This window comes from Silene latifolia, chromosome 10 (assembly GCF_048544455.1).
Source record: "Silene latifolia isolate original U9 population chromosome 10, ASM4854445v1, whole genome shotgun sequence".
Taxonomy (NCBI): domain Eukaryota; kingdom Viridiplantae; phylum Streptophyta; class Magnoliopsida; order Caryophyllales; family Caryophyllaceae; genus Silene; species Silene latifolia.
Genome location: NC_133535.1, coordinates 35516127 through 35539534, shown reverse-complemented (window position 1 = coordinate 35539534; position 23408 = coordinate 35516127). Strand labels below are relative to the sequence as shown.

The 23408-nt window shown below is 39.0% G+C and overlaps 1 long non-coding RNA gene across 1 annotated transcript; it reads right to left on the bottom strand.

The window, feature by feature from the left end:
- Positions 1 to 11356: 11356 nt before the first annotated feature.
- Positions 11357 to 12982, bottom strand: LOC141608933 (uncharacterized). Its single transcript, XR_012527072.1, has 2 exons — positions 11786 to 12982; positions 11357 to 11670 (listed from the first exon to the last, which is right to left on the bottom strand). It is a non-coding gene; the product is annotated as an uncharacterized LOC141608933 (long non-coding RNA).
- Positions 12983 to 23408: the final 10426 nt, after the last annotated feature.

Here is a 23408-nt window from a genome sequence, read left to right as displayed (position 1 = left end):
GAAATAAAGAAAGAACAAATAATAAACATTAAATTAAATTAAAGAGAGAAAAGGGAAGAAAGGATTACTGAAATAAATGATCCGAAAATGAAAGAACAAAAGTAACAGTATCAAGCAACAGAGTATTAAAAGTAATTAGAGAGGAGAAGCCCCCTCATTATGTCGTCCTCCTATCTTATTTATAAGAAAAATAAGATTTATTAACCTAATTGCGGAAAATAAAGCTAAAAAGCCCAAGCCCGTCAAAGATTGTTGCTCGATCGAGCACTTAAGGCTCTCGATCGAGTGATATTCCTTAGCATTCCTCTCGATCGAGAACAATTCCTCTCGATCGAGGACTTCTTTCCCTTTAATCACTCGATCGAGAAGAAGTAGCTCTCGATCGAGCAGATGGGCTCTCGATCGAATAGAAACAGTTCTCGATCGAGCACTTCTCAGCGCGTAATTCCTGCTTCGCGCACCAAACTTCAAATGGCTGCCATTTCTTCGTTACTTGGTCAAACACGGTGATTCTGGTGGAATTGGAAAGCCAAAAGGACAAACTTTCATCTCCAATTGGAATCACCTGAATATCTGTTGTAGAACTCGAGATATAGCTCTTCAAAGTAGGCACTAGCAATTTGAAGTTCTTCCTTTGCTCGCCTAGCTATCTTTCTTCTTTGTGCATCTCAAAATAGCTACATTCCCGCTCCAAGTTCACTCTTCCTCCAAATGCATGCTAAAAGGACGGTAAAAGGCTTGATTTCACTACTTTTGGGTCCATACCTGCAAATAAGACATAATAACCCAAAGTAGCATATTCGGGGCATTTCGTAGCATAAAACTACGATAAAAGCATAGAAATATGTGCATAAAATAGGCTAAAAAGACTATATAAAATGCACGTATCAGTCATGTGCCAAGGAGTGCCAATAAGTTGGCTGACGCGCTTGCTAATCTTGCAGCCACTTTGGCACTGGGGGCAGAAGAGTCTATGAAAGTCCCAGTCTGCAATCGTTGGGTAGTATCATCGCTTGAAGGAGAAGAAAATGTAGACACAACCAACATGATATGCGTCTACACAGTTGATGAAGATGACTGGCGTCAACCTATCATTGATTTTTTGGAACACCAAAAACTACCCGATGATCCCAGACACAAGGTAGAAATACGTCGAAGTGCTCCAAAGTTCATTCACTATAAAGGGACACTCTACAGACGTTCTTTCTCAGGCCAATGGTTGAGGTGTCTAAGCAAGGACGAAGCTACTGAAGCAATGCATGAAGCTCATTCTGGCATTTGTGGTGCTCATCAATCTGGGCCTAAACTTCATGATCGTGTAAAGAGAATGGGGTATTACTGGCCAACCATGGTGCAAGATTGTATGGACTTTGCGAAAAAATGTGAACCCTGTCAGTTCTACGCAAACTTCATACACCAACCGCCGGAGCCGTTGCATCCTACTGTTTCTTCTTCGCCCTTTGAAGCTTGGGGACTTGATGTTGTGGGACCTCTTACTCCAAAGGTCTCAAATGGACACGAGTATATCCTCGCTGCCACTGACTATTTCTCAAAATGGGCAGAAGCCATCACACTACGGGAAGTGAAGAAAGAAAATGTTGTGGACTTCATTAGAACCCAAATCATCTACAGATATGGTGTACCTCAACGTATCACAACTGACAATGGGAAACAATTTTTCAACCATCTGATGACAAGTCTGGGAGAAAAATTCAAGTTCAAACAATACAAGTCATCCATGTACAATGCCTCTGCAAATGGTTTGGCTGAAGCCTTTAATAAAACTCTTTGCAACTTGTTGAGAAAAGTAGTAGCAAAGTCAAAGCGAGATTGGCATGAAAGAATTGGTGAGGCGTTGTGGGCATATCGTACCACATACAAAACACCTACTCAGGCAACCCCGTACGCGTTGGTGTATGGAGTGGAGGCCGTGTTGCCTTTGGAGTTGCAGATCCCTTCCTTACGCATTGTTATTCAGGAGGGACTCACAGATGATGAGAATGACAAATTGCGGTTATCAGAGTTGGAAGCTCTCGATAAAAAGAGATTAGAGGCTCAACAAAAGCTCCAGTGCTATCAAGCAAGGTTGTCACGCGCATTCAACAAAAAGGTGCGCCCTCGTTCTTTCCAAGTAGGAGACCTCGTCCTTGCAGTACGAAGACCAATCATCACCTCTCACAAGCCAGTTGGCAAGTTCACCTCTAAGTAGGATGGTCCATACGTGGTACAGGAGGTCTACACAAATGGTGCTTACAAAATCGTGGATGAAGACGGCATTCGAGTATGCTAAATCAATGGGAAGTTTTTGAAGCGTTACTATTCTTAAATCCCAACAGTGAAGGCTCCTAAGCAAGAGCGTAAACTGCAAGTCCAAGCTCCTAAGCAAGAGGTTAAACTGTATACAAACAAAAAAAACAAACAAACAAACAAAAAAATAATAAAAAAAAATATAAAAAAAAAATAATACTCCTTCCTTTATGAACTACGTCGGCTTGATCTTGTGAAATACACTTTGTGCTTCACAAGTACGTAGGCAACTTGGGTGAACATGTAGCTCAAGTGCAGCCACACCTCCAAACAAAAAAAATCCGTCTTTTGAACTACGTTGGCTTGATCTTGCAGGTTGTCATCTTGGTAGCTTTGCAAGTACGTAGGCAGTTTGAGCAAACACTTTGTTCAAGTGCAGCCACACCAAAAAAAATTACATCAAAATAATTACTCCTGGCCCGCAAGAGTTTAAACTGTGAACGGCAAAATAAACAGTATTGTAAATATTTGTTTGTATCAATAAATATAATGAAATGTAACACGCTGAAAGGGTGTTATTGCGCAGAAAACGATTAAGACAAACAAACATCTTAGAAGCATTTGGTTCATTAGGCTACAAAAAAAATGGATGAAATCTAGATAATCTAAAAAAAAAAAAAAAAAAAAATCTAAGTGCCTATGGATCAACATCCAGAGAAGCTCGCATCTCTTCCAATTCAACTCTCCGCTCTTGAAGTAAGGCTTCCTCTTCAGGACTCAAAACAGGGATATCGTCAAACTCGGTTAATTCTCTCTCCAACTTCTCAAGGTCATCTTGCAATGAGATTAAAGATATATCCTCAGCTTCTAAATTGCTTCGCAATGTCTTTTCCTTCTCTCGTGCTTGCTTGAGTTTAGCTTCAAGATCGTTTATTTCTTCCAGAGTAACAGAAAGTTCTACAGCTTGCTCTTTATGCTTTTCTTGCGCCTTATCATGAAGAGATTTGGTATCCTCAATCTTTTGATGCCACTCCAGCCTTTTGTCCTCTAGCAATGCAGGATGATGACACTTTGCTGCCTGCTTCTCGAGTGCAAGGTAAGCATGGACCGCACCCACATAAGAATCCACTCGTGCCTGTAGTGAAGAACAGTCACCTTTGAGTTGTCGAATGCTCTCATAACACACGTTAGCCTTCATTGCCACTTCCCCTACATTAGAGAAGCTTGCATTTTTTAATTCTCCCAAGACCTGCAAGCGGATCGCGTCTAGTGCTCTGTCAAAAATTCCCTTAAGTGAAGGAGGTGGACGAAATGAGGCTTTGGAGCACGTAGGGAGCGTGGTAGGTTTAAATGGAATTGTTAGAGGCTTAAACGTCTGCCTTCGATCGTCAGATTTGCAAGGAGGAGACATATGAGTTGAGGCTGGACTATCCACGGCAGTTTGACTACCATTGGCAAACGAACTGTCAGTCTGGCTCCCCTGAGATGCTGGACTAGAAGAGTCTCCTACGGGTATTGATTTATTAAGAATCATAAGCCCCTTCCCTTTTCCAGGCTTCATCTTTGGTGGACGATGCGGAAGATGATATTCCAGAGCAAGGGAGACTGTCTCCAAGGCACATTCACCTTCCTGAAAAAAAATAAATAAATAAATAAAAAATTGATGATCAAGTAGGGAAATAAATAAATAAACAACTATAATCATATAAGAAAAGAAGCTAACTAGTGTTTGCGAAGGCATTCTTGATGCACTCGACACCCCCTCAAAAATCTGGGCATCTAGTCTGACATCATCTGCATCCAAGACAGACACTTTTCTCTTGCCACGACGATCATGTTTAGGGTCAATCTCAGAAGCTGAATCGCTGTGGTGGTTGTCCTCAATATGGCCTTTCGCTTTAGGGACAACAACTTTGGATTTCAGGGGCACTGCTTGCTCTCGAGGCTAATTTCTAGTATCCCCATGATGATCACGCTTCTTAGTCTTGTGGTCACTTCCGGTACTATGCACAAGAATGTCAACATTCTTTCTTAGATCCTTCGGGTAGAGTTCCTTCCACCATTTAGTAAAACCAGGGGTGACATTCTCATCCCATCTGAACGAGGGACTGGGAAGGTAAACGCGAGACATGCTACCTGTAAACAAAAACACTTGCCAATATTTCAGTGCCTCGAAGCATGTGACGCCAGGTTTGTCTGAACCACGATTCAATACGGAATGTCTTGACAAAAGCCAAATTGTCTACTAAACCGATGGGGATTATAAGGTTCAAGGTGAAACCCATTACTCAGACGCAAACACAAATAGGAGGAACGAAGGGATGCAAGATAGTCAAACCCCAGGGCATCAAGATCACCATTGTCCAACAAGACATCTACTTTGTGTTTATTTAACATAAAACGCTTTGCATCAAATTTTCTTCCCTCATGCATGAGTTTTCAAGCTTCTTCGGGTTTTCCATTCCTCGCTCCAACGGGACCTGAATACTTAGTCATATGGGGACCTGTCGGTGATGGATTTATCGCATGATAAGTGTCAAAGTAATTTGCAATCCACCCGTATAAGTAATGTGCCGGGAAGAATGACCTGGAGTATCCGGGGTTCATAGACGTGGTTAACCCATTCAAACCTTTGTAATTTCTAGCTAATACAGGAATCGCCAGACTAAAAACTCGACCTTCTGCTATCATACTTGCAATCTCGAAGGTAGCTGGTCTAATTAATCTGTCGCTATCTTCCGGCAAAACAAATACGCAAAGCCAGCATGATAAATGCGCGGCTAAATAAATCTTTGCCCGTCGGGAATCATTGCAACCAAGCTTTTCAAATAAGGAGTGTTCTTCCTCTGTCCACTCATCAGATGTTCGGGGCTCAATCTCACCACTTGGATTCTGGGTTGAAGTTGGAGGATTTTTGGTGGTCCTTCGCTCTTTAACAGGAGGCGGATGTACAACCTGTCTTTTGCACCAAAAGTCAATCCATTGCTGAGCAGAAACTTCACCCTTGTCCTTTGATTCCTTTGCAAGGTAGTGAAACGCAGTAAACAAGAAAGTGCACGTATTAGGGACAGTCAAATTATTTTCTTCAGTCGTTGACTTTAGGATGCTAAGTTGAGGCACCGTTTCACCATAAATCTCTCCCACAACAGGGAGACCTCCAAGTTTCTTTAGATCCCACAGGAAGATAGAAAATTCGCCTTCTACAGTATGAAAAGTATTAGTACCAGGACACCATCCTTCGAAGAAGGCACGCACGATATGTAAGTCCTTATCATAAGAATATAAGGAAGCATAGACCGCTTGACGGATAGAAGCAGTCGAAAGTATGTCACTAAAGCGAGCAAGTACATCTTCAGTCCACTCCCAATATTTTGGCATGTAGATCGATTCCCCGTAGATTTCCAGGTTGAAGGATCCCCATCTAACTTTTCCTGAAATGATTCTGCGCCCAAGTAACTCATAAGTATAATTTGTACCAGGCTTCACTTTAAGGTTATTTTTTAAAAGGTAGCGTGAGCAAGCATCTGGTTCTCGAGTGTCAAGCTTCATGGACATTTCATTTAGCAAAGAATCTCTTGTTAGACTGGCTGCTCCACCTTCCAGCATACGAAGCGATTTGCTTGTTAGAAAGTAAGTTCCAGATGCAGCATCTTGATCCTTGCGGTCAACTACAGAAAGATATATGTTGCTTCCCTTGCGAAATTCCTTCAGGTACACCATTGCAGCCCTGCAAAAAGGACAAATACAAGTAAATATAAAATATGAGGAGATCTTTTACAGGTCGGAGAGACATCAAGTCAAGGAGTGTGTTCATCCGGCATGTCTCATGGGGAGAGGATAATGAAATAATAGTCTTCATAAAGAGGTTCATTGCATAAGTCTTCAAAACTGTGTCGCGATGACCCGAATGGGTTCACCCTGACACAACTTGTCGCGATGATCCAAAATGGGTTCACCCTAACAAGCAATAAGTCTTCGAAACTGTGTCGCGATGACCCGAATGGGTTCACCCTGACACAACTTGTCGCGATGACCCAAAAATGGGTTCACCCTAACAAGCAATAAGTCTTCAAAATGACCCGAACGGGTTCACACTGACAACTCGGTTGGAGGTTGAAATATTGTCTGAAGTAATAAATCTTCAGCGGTGGATAAGTAAGATTGAAGTGCGTGGAGATACTGATGAATTGAAATTGCTTGGCCAAAAGAAATACGGAGCATAATCCCAAAGAAATACGGAGCATAATTAATCCCTGCGGGTCATCAAGAAAACATACAAACAAAAGAAGAGGGGCAAAATATGTGCAATCATTCAAGTTACGAATACAAGCTTTCAAAAGAAATGTATGTATTACCTTTATATGGAATACAAAGCTTGAAAAGGAAAATTATATTCGTACTCCGCCCAAATTTGAACCTGCGATATATATTGATAAAACAAGATATCAGTCCAGTTATATTGGTACGTAGCAAAAACACAAAAAAAAAGAAGAAGAAAAAAAAAAATAATTAAAACAAGAACAAGCAGTGGCCAGCAAGCCTCCTACTTTAAACGATTAAAATTCCCATATGGTTCTCAGTACTTATTTCTTCTACATCCAACTTAGCCACTGTTCTCAAAGGTCGGTAGGCTCACTGTCCTAACCAGAGTTCGTCCTTGTTTATCGACGCTCACATCATCAAGTTGCTAGACTCGATATTCCGCGGCTTCTCGGTAAATTTAAGCCAAGCACAGATGAGTTGGAGTATTGGTCTATGCTAAACTCGGGAATGGAATTTGGGTTTGAGACATTTGTGTAAATGTTTATTTAGTTAAAGCTTGACCATCAATTTGATTCAAATAAAGGGTGATTGTTTCAGACGGTCTTTGCTGAGGTCGTTGGGGGATCAAACGATAACGAAAATCCGAGCTATTCGATATTTCGGAATCGTGGGACTGCAAATTTTGTGAATATGGGAAGCTTTAGGATCAAAGATCATTCTCCATGATGTAAAATTGGTCGACAACAGGGGCTGTCCACGCACTCTGTTTTTTTTTTTTTACGAAAACAGAGGACGAAGTGTGAATCGCTCTTGTTCAAACTCGAACTTTACGGGTCAGTTATCTAAAGCAAGGTGTGTGTTTAATTGATCATTATGGCGATCTTCATCCCGTCAAAAAGTAACATACAGAAATTCAAGCCTGAAGTTGAATTCTACTGCTAAAACTGCTAAACAAGTTTAGGGTTTCGGCCTTTCGGGTAAACAAGAAAGATGGCTTACTTGGAGTTTGTTATGCCGAAAACAACAAATCAGTTTCGAAATTTTCCGACAAAGGTGGGGTAATTTGGCTAGAAATCGATTACGGGTTCCATGCTAAAACTCTTGGTCTCAGTTGATAGCGAGAAGCGAATTATGATTGATGAAATAGGGTACAAATCGAATTGGGAGCAGGGACTAATTATTTGAGTTTCGAGCAAGCAGAAATAATTCAAGCTAAAAATTCAACATTCTAAGACCAGCAAGAGTAAGAGGAATTCAAAATCAAGCCAAGTCCTTTAGCTACATTAAGGTTTGAAGGAAAAAAATTTATGAAGGAAAAGGAGACTCATGCTGAAAGTGACGTACTCTGCCGGGCACCGCGTCGGAAAATAAAGTGCATCAAATAAGAAAGTCGAATGAAATTTTTGGGAGAGTTCTAAGTTAATTCAAGGAATAGGCTAAATTTACACAGGAAGCTTGGGCGAAATTGGGGTTTATGTGAGTCGAAACTCAACCAGCAGTACAATTCAAATTTTGAACGAGTAATTGGACAAGGAAGAAGAAAGGCAATATAAACTTACCCGAATCAGTCGGATCTGTCTCACAATGAAGATGAACGCGAGAAATCAAGTTGAAACGCTTTTCGATAGCACGAGAGTTCTGTCTGCGCATGTAAACAAAAAAAAAAAGAAAATAAGAAAAGTGAAGAAGCCGAGCATATGGCGTCATATGAAGGATATTGGTAAGCAAGAAAACAAAGTTGTAATTCACATGAAAATTACAGTGCATATATAGATTTTATTGGTAGATTGCATATATAAAAAGGAAATTTGCTCTCTCTGCACATGCAAGAGGTTTTATAGGAAAGAAAATACCGTCAAGAAAAGAATGCACTGATAATATGTACTCACGGTTGACATAATTGTCGTGTTCCGTGTCTATATATAGGTTATGGGATCCCTTAAACCCTACCTAGGTGAAAGAGTTTTTAGGAAAGTACTACTTTCCTAAACTTACAAGTAGTCGGATAGAGTTTTGGTATCACAAAATAAGCCAATTACTCAATTCGTATCTTTATTGGAAAATTAAACAATATGGCAAGTGTGTGTCACCCGTTAACCCGTGAAGTTACACACTAGCGGATGGCGTGAAAAAAAAAAAAAAAGGGTCACTCGCCAAATCAAAAAAAAAATGATAGAGTGACGTCAAAAAAGATGGGTCATCCTTACGACAAGTTCGGATACCCGATGACTTTCAAGTCAAACAAGAAAAAAATGTGTGTCATCCGCCAAGTCAGATAATGACAGGGTGACGTCAAAAAAATTCCAGAAGCTACTACCCTTACGAAGAGTTCGGGTACGCTACTCGACTTCCAAGTCAAAGGGAAAAAAAAGTCGCTCGCCAAATCAAATAATGATAGGGTGACATTACAAGGAAAATGGATTGTCTCAACGACAAGTTGAGGTGCCCTCGACTTCCAAGTCAAATAAAAATTCACCCGCCAAGTTAGATAATGACAGGGTGACAAAAAAATGGTTTATCCTTACGACAAGTTAGGGTGCTCAATATCGACTTCCAGGTCAAGCCAAGTGGAGGAGCCCTTCGCGACAAGTAAGGGCGCTCATCATCGACTTCCAAGTCAAAGCAAAATCGAGACCCCGCCACGTCAAGACACCAAAAAAGGCGCACGTGACAAGGTCCCGAGGGGGCAATTTGTAGGCACGGAAAATATATTAATGTGCCGAATAAATAAAATAAATTAATTATTTTGAGTTAATTCCAAATTTTTAATTTAATTTAATTATTTTGTCCCGTTTAAATAAAATATGGGTCGATTCGGATTACAAAAGAACCTATTCGGATCACTAAACCTAGAAAGAATCAAACTTGGGCCAAGGTTGCTAATAAATCCACAAATGGGCTTGTGACTACCAAAGTACAACAAGGGGATTTGAAACTCTATAAATAGAGCTCTTCTCATTCATTCAAAGGGTTGGAAATTCATAATTGCAAAGGAGCTAGAGAGAACAAGGTACAAATTCCTACAAATCCTCTCTGTCAAAATCATTGCAAGCAGTCAACAAGCACATCAAATCGTGCCGCCTGCGTTGAAGATTCAATCACAAGTTCAAACCTTCAAGAGAGATTCAAGTCATCGCGACCCTCTCAAGAAATCAAATTTACATCGCGCGTAGAGCAATTAAATTTGTCTATACGCGTACCCCTCACGTGTACACCGTACACGTACCCCTTACGGCATATTAGAATCAGAGGATACATTAGAGATTGTACACGTACTTTTAATATTTATTAATAAAATTTAATTATTTCCTTGTTTTGTATTCCAGTTATCGCAATACAAAATTTGCTGTTACACTGTTATTGCCTTTTCTTTTCAGTTGTACCATGTTTCATCTGTTTTGGGACCGTCATATCAATCTTTGGAGTTCATGCACACGAACGAAGTTGTCAATCTCCAAGTCCCTCAACAAACAACATGGTATGTAAGCATGTATCTTTTTCCTTTTGTTAACAGATCAATAGTTATTATTTTTGAGGAGTTTTACGAATGAAGTTGCGCTCATAAATGTTTTTTTGTCTAATTATGATTGTGGAGTTTTTGTGTTGAAGTGGTTGAGTGCCTTGGACGATGATAGTTTATGGACCAAAAGTGAATATTTTGAGGTAAGTTCATTAGTATATGAAAATAAAGCCTTATATCCCACAAAATTAGGTTGTCTATATACTTCATTAATATACGTCACTCTTTGCAGAAATTAGCACAATATCGAAAGCCGATCATGTTGGAACTTCTTAGATGGGATAAAAATTCTAAAAAGGTACACTTCATTGTCTTAAAAATGATGTGAAGTCCATTTCTTCATAACTTTGGCGAATATTTCGTAAATAAGTCGATTGTACTTGTTTTTGGTTGTATAGGTGTTTCATTAATAAGACAATTGTCCGTGTTGATTGGATGATTTGAAGTCATAATATGCAAAAGTGTGTCGAGGCTCCTCAAAAACTTGCACCATAGGTAGATTTGGTACGTCATATAGAAACAAGTTTTTTGAGGATTTTGACAAGATTGTTGCCTTCATCAACTCTTGTAAAGATATTTGATACTTGTTCTTTGGAAATAATTTTTCTGGGTCACTTATGTGGCTAATTTGACATTGAGTTGAGTAATTTGAGCTTGGCTTGGAGTACTGTTGTTATACGATTTCCCACATTTGAGTTCATGTTTCACGAAATCACCTTCCAGTATCACAAATTAAGCTGTAGGATTCACAAACTTTGCAAGTAAACAATTGGACAAATTAAAGTCTAGCATTCACAACATTGAAAACAAATAAACGTCGTAAGTAAATGAACAAGCTCTGAGATTTACTGAACAAGGTTTGAGATTCACAAAACAAGGTCTGATATTCACCAAATAAAGTAAACAAGCCCTAAGATTCACTGAACAAGGTCTGAGATTCACAAAATAAGGTCTGAGATTCACAAAATAAGGTTTGAGATTTACAAAATAAAGTCTGATATTCACCAAATAAAGAGCAAAATAGATGATTTTAAACCACTTATAATGACCAAGTTTCACAAAACAAGCCCTAAGATTCACTGAACAAGGTCTCAGATTCACAAAATAAGGTCTGAGATTCACAAAATAAGGTCTGAAATGATAAAAAAAATACTTAATGCTGGATTCAGGTCCAAGTTTCACAATTTTATGTTCCAATTTCACAAGATAAGTTCCAGGATTCACAACATTGAGTAAAAGAAACATCTTAAGTGAAGATCAACTATTCATGACCAAGTTTCACAATTTCATGTTCCAATTTCACATAATAAGTTCCAGGATTCACAAAAAAATAAATTTATGAAATCAAAATATCAACCATTCATGCCCAATTCACAAAATCACTTTCAAGGTTCACACAATAAGGTCTAGGAATCACAAAATCACCTAGTAAAAAAATACTCCTTTGCTAAACAAAACCAACTAACCAACGTAAAAACCAAATGTCTAACCAAATGCTCACGTTCAAAACCAAAATAAAACGTTGTTAAAACTTGTCTTCTCCAATCGTCATCTCTATTCTTGTTGCTTAAGAATACTCCTTTACATCATTCTTCATTGTCGACTTCTTCCCCTTCTTCCTCTTCTTCCGATGTGTCTCCCTATGTGAAGAATCAAACCTTGATTAGATACTTTTTTTAAAAAAATTAGTACACAAGAGTAGTTGCGTTTTCAAGTAATAATAAAATGGAAAGACAATAGTAGAATAATACATACTTGATTCTCAGGAGGATGCTCTGCAAACTCATTTGGACAATTTCTTTTATCGTGGTGTGACATGCGTTTACACTTAGCACACAACCTTTTGGGTTTTTTTGCCTTCATAATTGCCTTATTTTTGCTGCTCACCAACCTTTTTACCACTACCTTTGTTTTTAGAGACTTTAGGTGGTAAGATCTTGATTTCTTTTGGAGCCTTGTAGTTGAGAAGGACCTCCAATTCTTGTTCTTTGGTCAAAGGCTTTAGGTTTGGCTCCAATTTCTCTCGTAATTCTTTAATTAGCTTGGCGAACTCTCTCATATCTGACTCTTCTTTTCCTTTGAGCATACCAACAGTTGCGTAAATCTCAGACCACACCCGAGACATTCCAAATTTACTATTACCAGTAAGATCGTAGTTTTCCAGCAGATTTCCATTCAAATCATAAACCGGGTTTGTGAGTGCATTCTTACTCCACCTACGCAAAATGTATTTCTCAGGTATTTCCTTAAACTTTCCCGAGCAAATCCAAATGATGTGGTTGCATAAAATACCTTTCCTTTCAAACAATTTACATGTACAACGGACATCCATTGTTCTCATATTGTACTCAACTGCATATCTCTTTCGCTTGTTTGCGTCCTCAACAATTGAAACTTCAAAGTTAGTTACTGGATCTGGTGGGGTGTATCCACAAACATTACACGCATTTACCGAAAACTTAACCTCCTCTTGGAAGTCGAAGAACACTTCATGTGTATAGACCTTCACTGCATGGGCCTCCCAGTTTGACCCGAATAGGGTTTCAGGCATTGAGTTGTGGCTCTGTGCTTCAAGAAGCTTTAGATTGTGCCTTTTTTGGTCCATGGCACTCTCAAATCTCATCCAAAATTCTACGAGAGTCCTATATTTATTTTCAAATCTCTTGAAAAAGCTATTCGAACTCTCTTATCTTTGTGTGGTTTTTTAAATGTTGCCCATGGGCACATTACTGAAATAAGCGGGTATCCACTTCTCTCGTTCCGCAAACTTGCCAGTCAACCATTTATTTCTTTCTAACGAGAACTCGCTAATGACCTTAGCCCAATTCTCTTCAAATTCCTCAGGCTCCAAGTCCTCGCTCCAGACAACATTGTTCAGACGACTTAAGAAATCAGTCTCTTTGCAAATTGTGCTCCCAACCTTGTCTGTTACTTTCTTCATAATGTGCCACATGCAAAAGTGATGTCTTGTTTTTTGAACACGGCTACAAGTCACAAAATCCACATTATATATTGTCAGAGTATTATCTTCTATGGTCACAAATCAAGCTTTAAGATTCACTAAACAAGGTCTCAGATTCACAAGATAAGAGAAATAACAAAATAGGCGATTTCAACAACTTATGACCAAGTTTTAGAATATTAGCTTTGTGTTTCACAAATCAAGCTCTAAGTTTCACAAAAAAGTTCTGTGATTCACAAAGTAAGGAAAAGAGCAAAGTACATCATTTCAACCACTTATGATCAAGTTTCACAAAATTACCATATAAGTTCACAAAACACGCTCTATGATTCACAAAATAAACTTTAATGTTGACAATATTGAAACATATAATCCACATTATCTATTGTCAAGATTGTTTTTTAATAACTAAATTCACAAAACCAGTCCCTAAATTCACGAATAAAGTCCCTAGATTCACCAACAAAATAACTAAATGATTTCACAAATTTCAGGGCCACGTTTCACATAATGAGGTCCAGGTTTCACAAATACTACCTACTAGTTTCACAGTATAATCTATAGCATTCAAAAACTAAACCAAATTGAAGATGCCGCTTACAGAGCAGCAAATAAACAACAAGATTCACGAATAATGTTCCTAGATTCACCAAATAAATAACCAGTTTCACAAAAGTAAGATATTCCAAACACACCTGGAACTGCATTTATTATTCCGGCATCTTGGTCACTGATGTTGTAATTGGGTTCTTTCCACCCATTGCTTTCAGAAACTGCTAAAATTTCCAAATAAATGAGTCATCGTCTTCATGCTCTAAAGGCACGCATCCAAATGTTATTGACTTTTTGTGATTGTCAATCCCAGTGAAAGGCCGAATTTCATGTTATATTTGTTCGTTCCATAGGTTGGATCGAATGAAATAGCATCACCAAACAATGCGTAACATCTGATGGAATCCGCATTTGTCCAAAAAATTATAGTCAAAGCATTGTCAACATCTGTTTCATATGCAAATACCAACCCTTTTGTTTCTCTGAGGGTTTCTAAACGAGAGATGAACATATGTCCATCCTTACCATTAAGTAGACACTTTACATTCCTTTGAAAATTCTTGAACTGCATAAGAGAAGCTCCCACATTTTTCGAAACCTTCTGCTTGTATACTGCATAAGTTGTATGTTAAACTAGCCCCGACATTCAATCTCGAATTTTGGATAATCAATTGCTTATGATATTCGTTCAGATGACTTATATTGTCTGCAAGTTTCTCAAATTCCATATTTGACCGGCGTCACTGGGTGATTGTGACCCTCACGGAATTGTTCAATCTTGTACATGTTTTTATGGAACATAAATTTGATCATCGCTTCACAACCCCACCTTTTAATTTTGGTTATTCTTGTACCTCTTTGCTTATTGGAACTCTCAGCCTCCTCATCACCTGCACCTCCACCCTTTTTCGTACCAGTTTTAGCAGCTGTTTTTCTATTTCCACTTATTGCACCAGCTTTTGTTTTGTCACCAGTTTCAACGGTTGCTGTTTTTGCATCAACTTGGGGAGGACGTCTTTTCCTCTTATTAAAACCTTCACGATGGCAAACCATGCATTTTGTTCGAATAACACCATCTTTAAACCTCTTAGTTGAAGACTTCCTTGCTTCAAACCCACAAGAATAGCATAAATTTTATAGAACAACATCGCTGACTCTAAGTCCACAAATGTTTTGCCAACCACGGATGTAAACTTCTTTTCCATCCTACTTATCCATTGCTCAGTGCCACCCGGTGTGTAAGTTACCAAAGTAGTGGGTGTGGAAATAGTTGGCATTCTAGGGGTTGTTAAGACAGCAGTAGAACCCTCACCATCCTGACCAGAACCAACATTAGAGCAAGGAACCTCACCACAACCAACAAGAGGCGTCACACTACACTCTGAGTAGTTGTTGACATTTGAATCAACACCTAATAAGATAAAAGGTTCCCAAAGTCAAGCTGTAAAATAGGTGACTTTAACCACTTATGATGACCAAGTTTCACAAAACAATCCTTAAGATTCACTGAACAAAATATGAGATTCACAAAATAAGGTCTGAGATTCACAAAATAAAGAAAAGAGCAAAAAACTTGATTTTAACCACTTATGATGACCAAGTTTCACAAAACAAGCCCTAAGATTCACTGAACAAGGTCTGAGATTCACAAAATAATGTCTGAGATTCACAAAATAAGGAAAAGAGCAAAAAACTTGATTTTAACCACTTATGATGACCAAGTTTCACAAAACAAGCCCTAAGATTCACTGAACAAGGTCTGAGATTCACAAAACAAGGTCTGAGATTAACCAAATAAGGAAAGGGGTAAAATAGGTGACTTTAACCACTTATGTTGACCAAGTTTCACAAAACAAGCCCTAAAATTCACTAAACAAGGTCTGAGATTCACAAAACTAGGTCTGAGATTTACCAAATAAGGAAAAGAGCTAAAAAGTAACAGCAAAAATTCTACTATAAAGTTTCTGAAATAGAAACTAAGCTGTAAAAAAATCAAACATAAAATGCCCTCATTCGCTAGCACATACGGAGTATTACCAAGGCGTTCGAAGTGAAATTATCAGCATCATCACAATATCATCTTCAAGAGTCAAGCAACCAACTCTTACAGTCACACATTAGGTCACAAAATCGACTCAATTCATAAACTAGACCTTGCAAAAAAAACTGAAATACAAAATCGAGCCATAAAATCGAGCAGAAATTTTGACAAATGCAAATTGAATCAGAAAACACTAATTTAATCATGAGATTTTACAATAATTACACAAAAAACGATATACCTGATTCAATAGCACTATTATCATCAATCATTGTGATATCTACAATCTCCATAGCAATTAGAGTTGCAAAATCATCAAAAACAATGTAATAAGTAGTACGAAATCGCGAGAAAAAGGAAATCGCTCAAAATATTGATCAAATTCGAACCTTATATCATCCATTTATGAGTGAATTGACAGAATTATATGAAAATACTCAATTTTGATCAAAATCATGAAATTACCTGAAAATTAATCGAAATCTTCTTCCGAAATTACTTGAATCGACGTTGTTGTATGTTGTTTTGATGAAATCTACGAACAATCGCTGCAAATTGATGAGTTTATGGACCAGATTTGCCTTGAAATCAGTACGCACGAGCTTGTTACTGAAGACGATGTGGTTTGCTATATTTTAGAGAGATAGAGTGTATTTGGACTTTTATATGTTTTATTATTTTAGAGAGAAAAAGTATTTTGGGCTAAATGAAAAGATTGGAATGACCCCTCAATTTTCAGCCCAATGAATAATAGGAAGTTAGTCATAAATTTGCTTAATGAAGGAATTTGGTGAGGCCGGCCGTCTCGACATAATTAACGGCCTCACCGGATCCGGCCTCTATATATATATGGGTTGCTGCCGACAACGACTTGGTGGTGATGGTCGTGGGATGAGGTGCTAATGTCAATAGTGGTCATGGTTGGTGGTGCCTGACTTCAGGTGAGGGATGTTGAGAGATTAGGTGTACAGATGACTGATAGCGCATATGTGTGACGTCAGTGGCAGGCTCCCCGCCGGCGCCGTGAGGGTGCCTGGGATGTTCTCGGCGGGGTTTAGTGGCCTCTGGCCGGCGACGACTATTGGTGCGATGGGTAATTATAAGGGTAAGGTTGGCGTGGTCGGTGTGGAGGCGGTGTATTCTTGGTGTTTTGGGGTGATGTGCTGGTATTGGTCGGCGACGACGGCGATGGAAGTTCATAATTTGGGGGTGGATACATGAAGTACCATCCCGGATACATGTATGAATACTACTAGATACACGTATGATCTTGTTATCCGACATGGCATTTTTGAACAGTTAAGCTTACGATGATCTTTATGTTTGCGAGAATGAATAGAATTTGAAAAATGGAATATATGTGTGAGGAGGAAATCATGTTTCATTTGGATACTTGGATTGGATTTAGTTTGTTTGACTTTGACGCGGTTTATATGATTGGCTGGTTTCTTAATTTGTTGATTTGATCAAAGGCAAACATGGGGTAAAGTTTATCTATTTTATGCGAATAATACTAATTTTGGATGTGTAATGAATTATTTATCTATCATTAGCACTCTTTTTTATGACTTGGTATTTGCCGCGTTAGACTGATCTTTCATATGGTATCAAGTGCTGATGAATGTCTTAATTTTTCAACTTCAGAGTAACATTTCTGTTGATGGAAATATGCATGCCTTGTTTTTACGTCACATTATTTCATGCTGATTGATCATTTTAAACTGATATTAATATTGAATTCATGAGAAACTGCTCATAGTCTTATATGAACTGCTTCTGCTACAGAACGCAATCCTCCTATACTCGACTGTACTGAATGTCACCCATGCTCGACTGTACAAGTCTCCAACTCACGAAGTTTCAATTGGGTCAGAACTCAGACGCTTGCAGCCGAGTGAGTTCAAGAGTTTTGGATTTTTGCAATGTGTAATGTACCAAAAATAATGTGGATGGTACCCTTTCCCTATGTTGTTCCATCTTTTCTTACTGCCTCACGTACCAATTCCCGACACCCGAACTCATGTATTCGTATGACACTAGGAAAATTCATTTTTAAGCAAAATATGTAGAGATTTAAAATAGTCGAGTTAGACACTTGAATATACACCCATGTCGAATGTTAAACGAGTGGACATGGATCAGGAATGAAAATGGATACATGGAACATTTCGCACAAATCTCATGCAATTTGGTCGAGGATGCCAAATATATTGTTTGTCTGGAACTATAGGCCAAATGATTGTTGCAAGACTTTTGGTTATCAAATCAGTTGAATGGTGTCAAGATTTACTATCACAGTTAGGGTGTTCGTACTAATAAAGTCTTTTCCTGCTGTTTACGATGAAGAAATAAGGCATTTTAATACTTTTTTCTGTATATATTTGTGTCAAGTAAAGAGAGACATACTGAGAATGTTGATGTTGGCGGGTTTCGAAAGCAAAGACCATTTTTATAACCCATGAAAAAAAATTGAAATTTCCAACGTTAATTTCAAAGTGATATTTGCTAACTTAATATAGTTTTCGTAAATGAATGATTTTTGTAGTAGTTTTGTTTGATTGATTTCATTAATTTTCTCCATATATTTTTATTTTTTATTGAGGTACGTTTCTCCAAAATACCCGTTTGCGTAGCCGCCTAATCCAATTTCATGCTAAAATATTTTATAGTTATATTTATTTTTTCCTTTAGATGGTTAGATACAAATCTTTATATTGCTAAATACACTAATTACCTTGCTAGAAACACTTATTTACCTTGATAGATACACTAATTTACCTTGCTAGATACATACCTTTATTTTGCTAGATACTGTTGAGTTTATGGATTCAAGTACCTAAGAGGGGGAGGGGGTGAATTAGGTACTATTTAAAAAATTATAACTTCAACTTTATTGAATTAAAGTGAGTTACAAGAGCAAAAGAGATGAGAGGATACTTTGAATAATATTGAAAGATTGAACAAGTATCACTATGAATGTTTGCTGAAGTATGAAAGCAACAATCGTTTTGACTGTATCAATTTGTCTCAGTTTGTGGAATATTACTGCAGACCAAATGCGACAGTATGATGAACTGTTACTTCTAAGTTTAAGCGAAACAAAACAAACAAACTGTTGTGCGGAAGCGTGAATATCCCGTGTTGGGCCTCTGCTGCATCTGTGTCCCAACCCATAATAGTACGATATTGTCCGCTTTGGGCCAAGCCCTCACGGATTTACTCTTGGGCTCCTTCCCAAAAGGCCTCGTACTATTATATTTTCTGGACACTTATAAAGATGATCTTCCATCTTTATTCTACCGATGTGGGACAAGAGTTTGCACCCTAACAATCCTCCCCTCAAACCAAGGACCATCATCTTGAGTCAGACCTTGACCTCCATGGAGGACTCTCCCACTCTACAGCCCCAACTTTTAGACACCCGAAATATCACAAGTCTTGATAACCTCCCCTTAGCCGACACACCATGCTACCACGAGCCGTCCATGTGCCCTTCTTGGGGATTTGCTACACATTCATATCGAACATCCTCTGGCATCCAATATACCCTGGACTGGGTCCGTCACTTCAGAAGTCATAGAATACAAACGGTCTCTGGCATCCAACCTGGAAAGGACCCACCAGACCTGTGGCACCCAATCTGATAAGGGTCCACCTGATCAACAGTTCTAGTACACAAATGGTCTTTTCTCTCACAAGACCTATGACGCCTTTCATCCATTTAACCCTGGACCGGGTCTGCTCAAGGACTCACCCGAGCTAGGAGTTCCATGCCTTACAGTGTACAACTTCAAGTCTTGGGCCTGCTGATGAATCCCCGTGTCTAGCCCAAGTCGAACCTTGGGCTCTGATACCACTTGTTGTGCGGAAGCGTGAATATCCCGTGTTGGGCCTCTGCTGCATCTGTGTCCCAACCCATAATAGTACGATATTGTCCGCTTTGGGCCAAGCCCTCACGGATTTACTCTTGGGCTCCTTCCCAAAAGGCCTCGTACTATTATATTTTCTGGACACTTATAAAGATGATCTTCCATCTTTATTCTACCGATGTGGGACAAGAGTTTGCACCCTAACACAAACAAAGTAAATAAGCAGCGGAAATAAAGTAAACACTTGAACACGAGATTTTTGAATTGGTTCGGCAAGAAACTCAAGTGCCTACGTCCAATCTACCTTTTTATTACTTTCCTTTAGTGATCTACTCCGAAAACTAAAAGACCCTTGTAATAAAAGACGCCAACCTACTCCGGTTGCAAAGCTAGTACAAGAACTACTCCGTTCTTATGACAAGCTAACTCGCAATCTACTCCGATTGCCAACTCACAACCTACTCCGGTTGTCAAGAGTAAAAGACTACTCCGTCCTAAACTCTACTAACACACTTAAAATGTAAAGGATCAAGTTTCCACTAACACATTCTTAACAAAGAATAGAGGTGGACAACTTTTACAAGATCAACACTTTTAAGCAAGAGAGTTTAGTATAGAAAAGCAACAGTAGCCACGACTGTAGAAACTGGAGATACTTGAAGACTTTTAAACGATTTTGCAAAGACACGGTTTTAAACTCTTAAAACAATTTGCAAAGTTGGAAAAATTAAATCAGAAAAGTCTTGAGGATTTAATGAAGGAGGGACTCGGTATTTATAGAGGAGGTGAGTGAAGGGGGTTGCTAGGGTTTTGAAGGGTCAAAGACCTTACATGTGAGGGGCAATAGCAACCACCTAAAAACTTGCACCAAAAAGGAGTCTTTTGCAAAGATAAGAATAGAGAAAGAAGGTTTGAAAGATAACCTTAAATGCTCATGCAAAATCAGAAAACAAAGGATGTGAGACAAGTCACATGATGACAAGTTAACACAAATATGGCAAAAAGCAACTTTTGTTTTCTTAAAAACCAAAGGATTGAATTTGCATAAAGAGGAAACATTTTGAATAATTCAAACCATTCTTTATTGAATACTACCTCCTTAATAAAAATCAGATTTTTATCTTTGAGAAATGATAATCACGTGAAAGCTTTTGAAAGATAAAAGAGACTTCAAGTTTCTCGAGTTGTGGCATAATTCAAACAGCTGTTTGCGTGTGAAAGCAACAGTCGTCTGGACTGTTACTATTACTCTAATATACTCTACTTTCTTGCTTGTACATTAGATGACACTTGACTAAATACAATGGGATTAATAACAATTTCAACACTTCTTAATCCAAGCTTGATTACATCATTAATCCTGAAAAGGTAAACTAAGATAACACAAATCAAATGGGCATGTTATCATCAACATAAGGAACCCAACAAATTCCCCCTTTGATGATGACAAGCCCCAAACGAATGTATAAGCAATGTAAACACCTTAATTCAAGATTTTAGCAAGCAAGATCAAATGATAGAAAAGGGACAATATTACCTTACCTTACCTTAACAAGTTTACATTGCCCCAAAACAAGAATCAAGCTTAGAAGGTTAGACAAGCCATTAGTTTAATCAATAAGCAAGGAGATTTAAAGCATGAGTTTACCTTTTCCCCCTCTTGACATCATCAAAAGGATAGGGATGTCACAAGCATTAGAGTGCAGATATTTCATAAAAAACACAAAAAGACACATGGAAGTGTGACAAGGTAACAAGGTCAACATCAACAAGGATTAAGAATATGTTAATCAAAGTTCAACAAAGCTAAATAGAGTTTAACATACACCACCAAATGTTCAAAATAACAAGCAAGAAAACAAGTCTTAGAAAGGCACAACCGGTGGGACAAAATAAGGGGGTACGGGTAAGGTTTAATAAGCCGAGAGGAAATGGAAAGGCTAAGGAGAGGAGGCTTGTTCACCATCCGAGCCACTACCCAACGGATCATCATCCACATTAGCATCTTCACCAACCTCTTTTGTTGACACAAGGGTGGAAATAATATCCACCTCACCACGGATGAGGTCCAAAGTAGAAGCAAGAGCCGAGATTGCCACATCCTTTTGACGAGCATCTTCCCTAATCCACGCACCCAACTCAGCCACGGCATTGAGCACTTCCCGCATACTACCCGTATTCACTTGACTTGTTGACCCAACTTCCGGGTCCTTCTTAATTTTCACAGAGATCAATTCGTCATTTTCAATTTTGATCAACATCTTCCCCATTTGCCCATCACTCATAACATCACACATATCCAACGAACCCAAGCTAGTATTCACTAACACCCCTTGTGCCTTGAGCACAACCGATAACCACATGCCATAGGGTAGGTGAATCATACTAGAGGAAGGTCGACGAAGCTTGGTCGAAATAAGGTGAAAGCGTTTAAACATTAACCCGACTAGGTTCACCTTCTTATGGGTAGCAATATGATAGATTAAGTATTGTTGGGCTATGGTGAGTTTTCCCCTATCACCCAAGGGATAAATAGACCTACAAAGCATGTTGAAAATAATTCGAAGAGGAGGTGGGATTTGGGTGTTGCTCACGGGTCCAGGAGAAACAGTTTTGGGACAAACAATTTGAGCAATGCTAAGAGGGGAGGCATATGGTAAGGCAACCCAAGTTTCGGAGGGGAGTTTGTCATAGCCTCCGACTGGAATATTAAGAGCAGTAGCGAAATCAGATTGAGACAATTTAAGGGGCTTACCGTTCACCTTAGCCGTAAGAGCCTCACCCGACTTCTCAACCCGAACCGTTGCAAAGAACTGAATCACCTCGCTCACAAATACCGGCTCACGCATTTCCAACAACTTCTCCCAACCTTGAGCTAAAACCATATCACGGACTGAGTGAAAGGCAGGCGGGTCAAACCAAGTTTGGTTGTAAACCCGAGGGGAGTGAATGGCTTTGATGTTCATTAACCTCTCACAATTTTTATAAATGGAAGTAGGGAGGTCAATACTCTCAAGGTGATCCCAAACCATGGCCAAGTCCCATTTTGAGGTTAGGGAGACCGGATCAGAGGGAGAAAGATATGCAAGCTTTTTCTTTGAAGGTTTTGATTTTTTCTGGAGAGGTTCACTAGGATTTTCAATTGGGGTATCAACAATTGGGTTATCAACATTACTTTGCTCGATAGTTTCTGAGATTGGGGGTAATTGAGAGGAGGAGGCCTTTTCTTTTCTTTTGTTGTTCTTTTTCGCCGGAGTCGAGTCAGACTCGCCGGATTTCGACGGATTTTCGTTCAAATCAAATTCGGTTTCATCTTCAACATCTTCAACCAATACAGTGACCGGTTCAGAGGAGGAGCTCGGAATAGTGGAGCTTTTCTTCCGACCACCACGTGTGCGTCGTCCTACCATTGTGGAGATGGGTACGTCGTCGGATGATGGAGGGTCAGTGGGGTTCGGTGATGGTTGTGGGTTAGGTGGATCTGGGTTTGTTGAAGGGGTCGTGTTTGAGGTCTGTGGAGGGAATGCGTAAGATGTTTTGACTGGAGTCATGGTTGGAGTTGATGATGTAGGCGGATTTGATGTGACAGGGGAGGTAATTTTTGTGGGTTTGATGGGTATGGTTGTGTTAAAGGAGGTTTTTACCATTGTGGGTTAAGGGTAGGTTAGCTTTGATGGAGTCAATGGATTTGGGAGATGGAAGGGTAATTGGGTTAGACGGTTTGGACGGGTAGGGATAGGTAGTGGATTGAAGTATTTAATGGCCCATTTAATGAGGTAAGTGAGGTAGTTGGCCCGACTAGACAAAATTTAATCACTCGGAATAAAAACGCAAGGTAGCATATAATAAACGTAAATTTAGATATGAGGTTGAGTGATTACCGACTCACAAATACGGTGTCAATTTTTGGTCCAAACATGATGTCAATGCACTTAGAACACTTAATAACATATA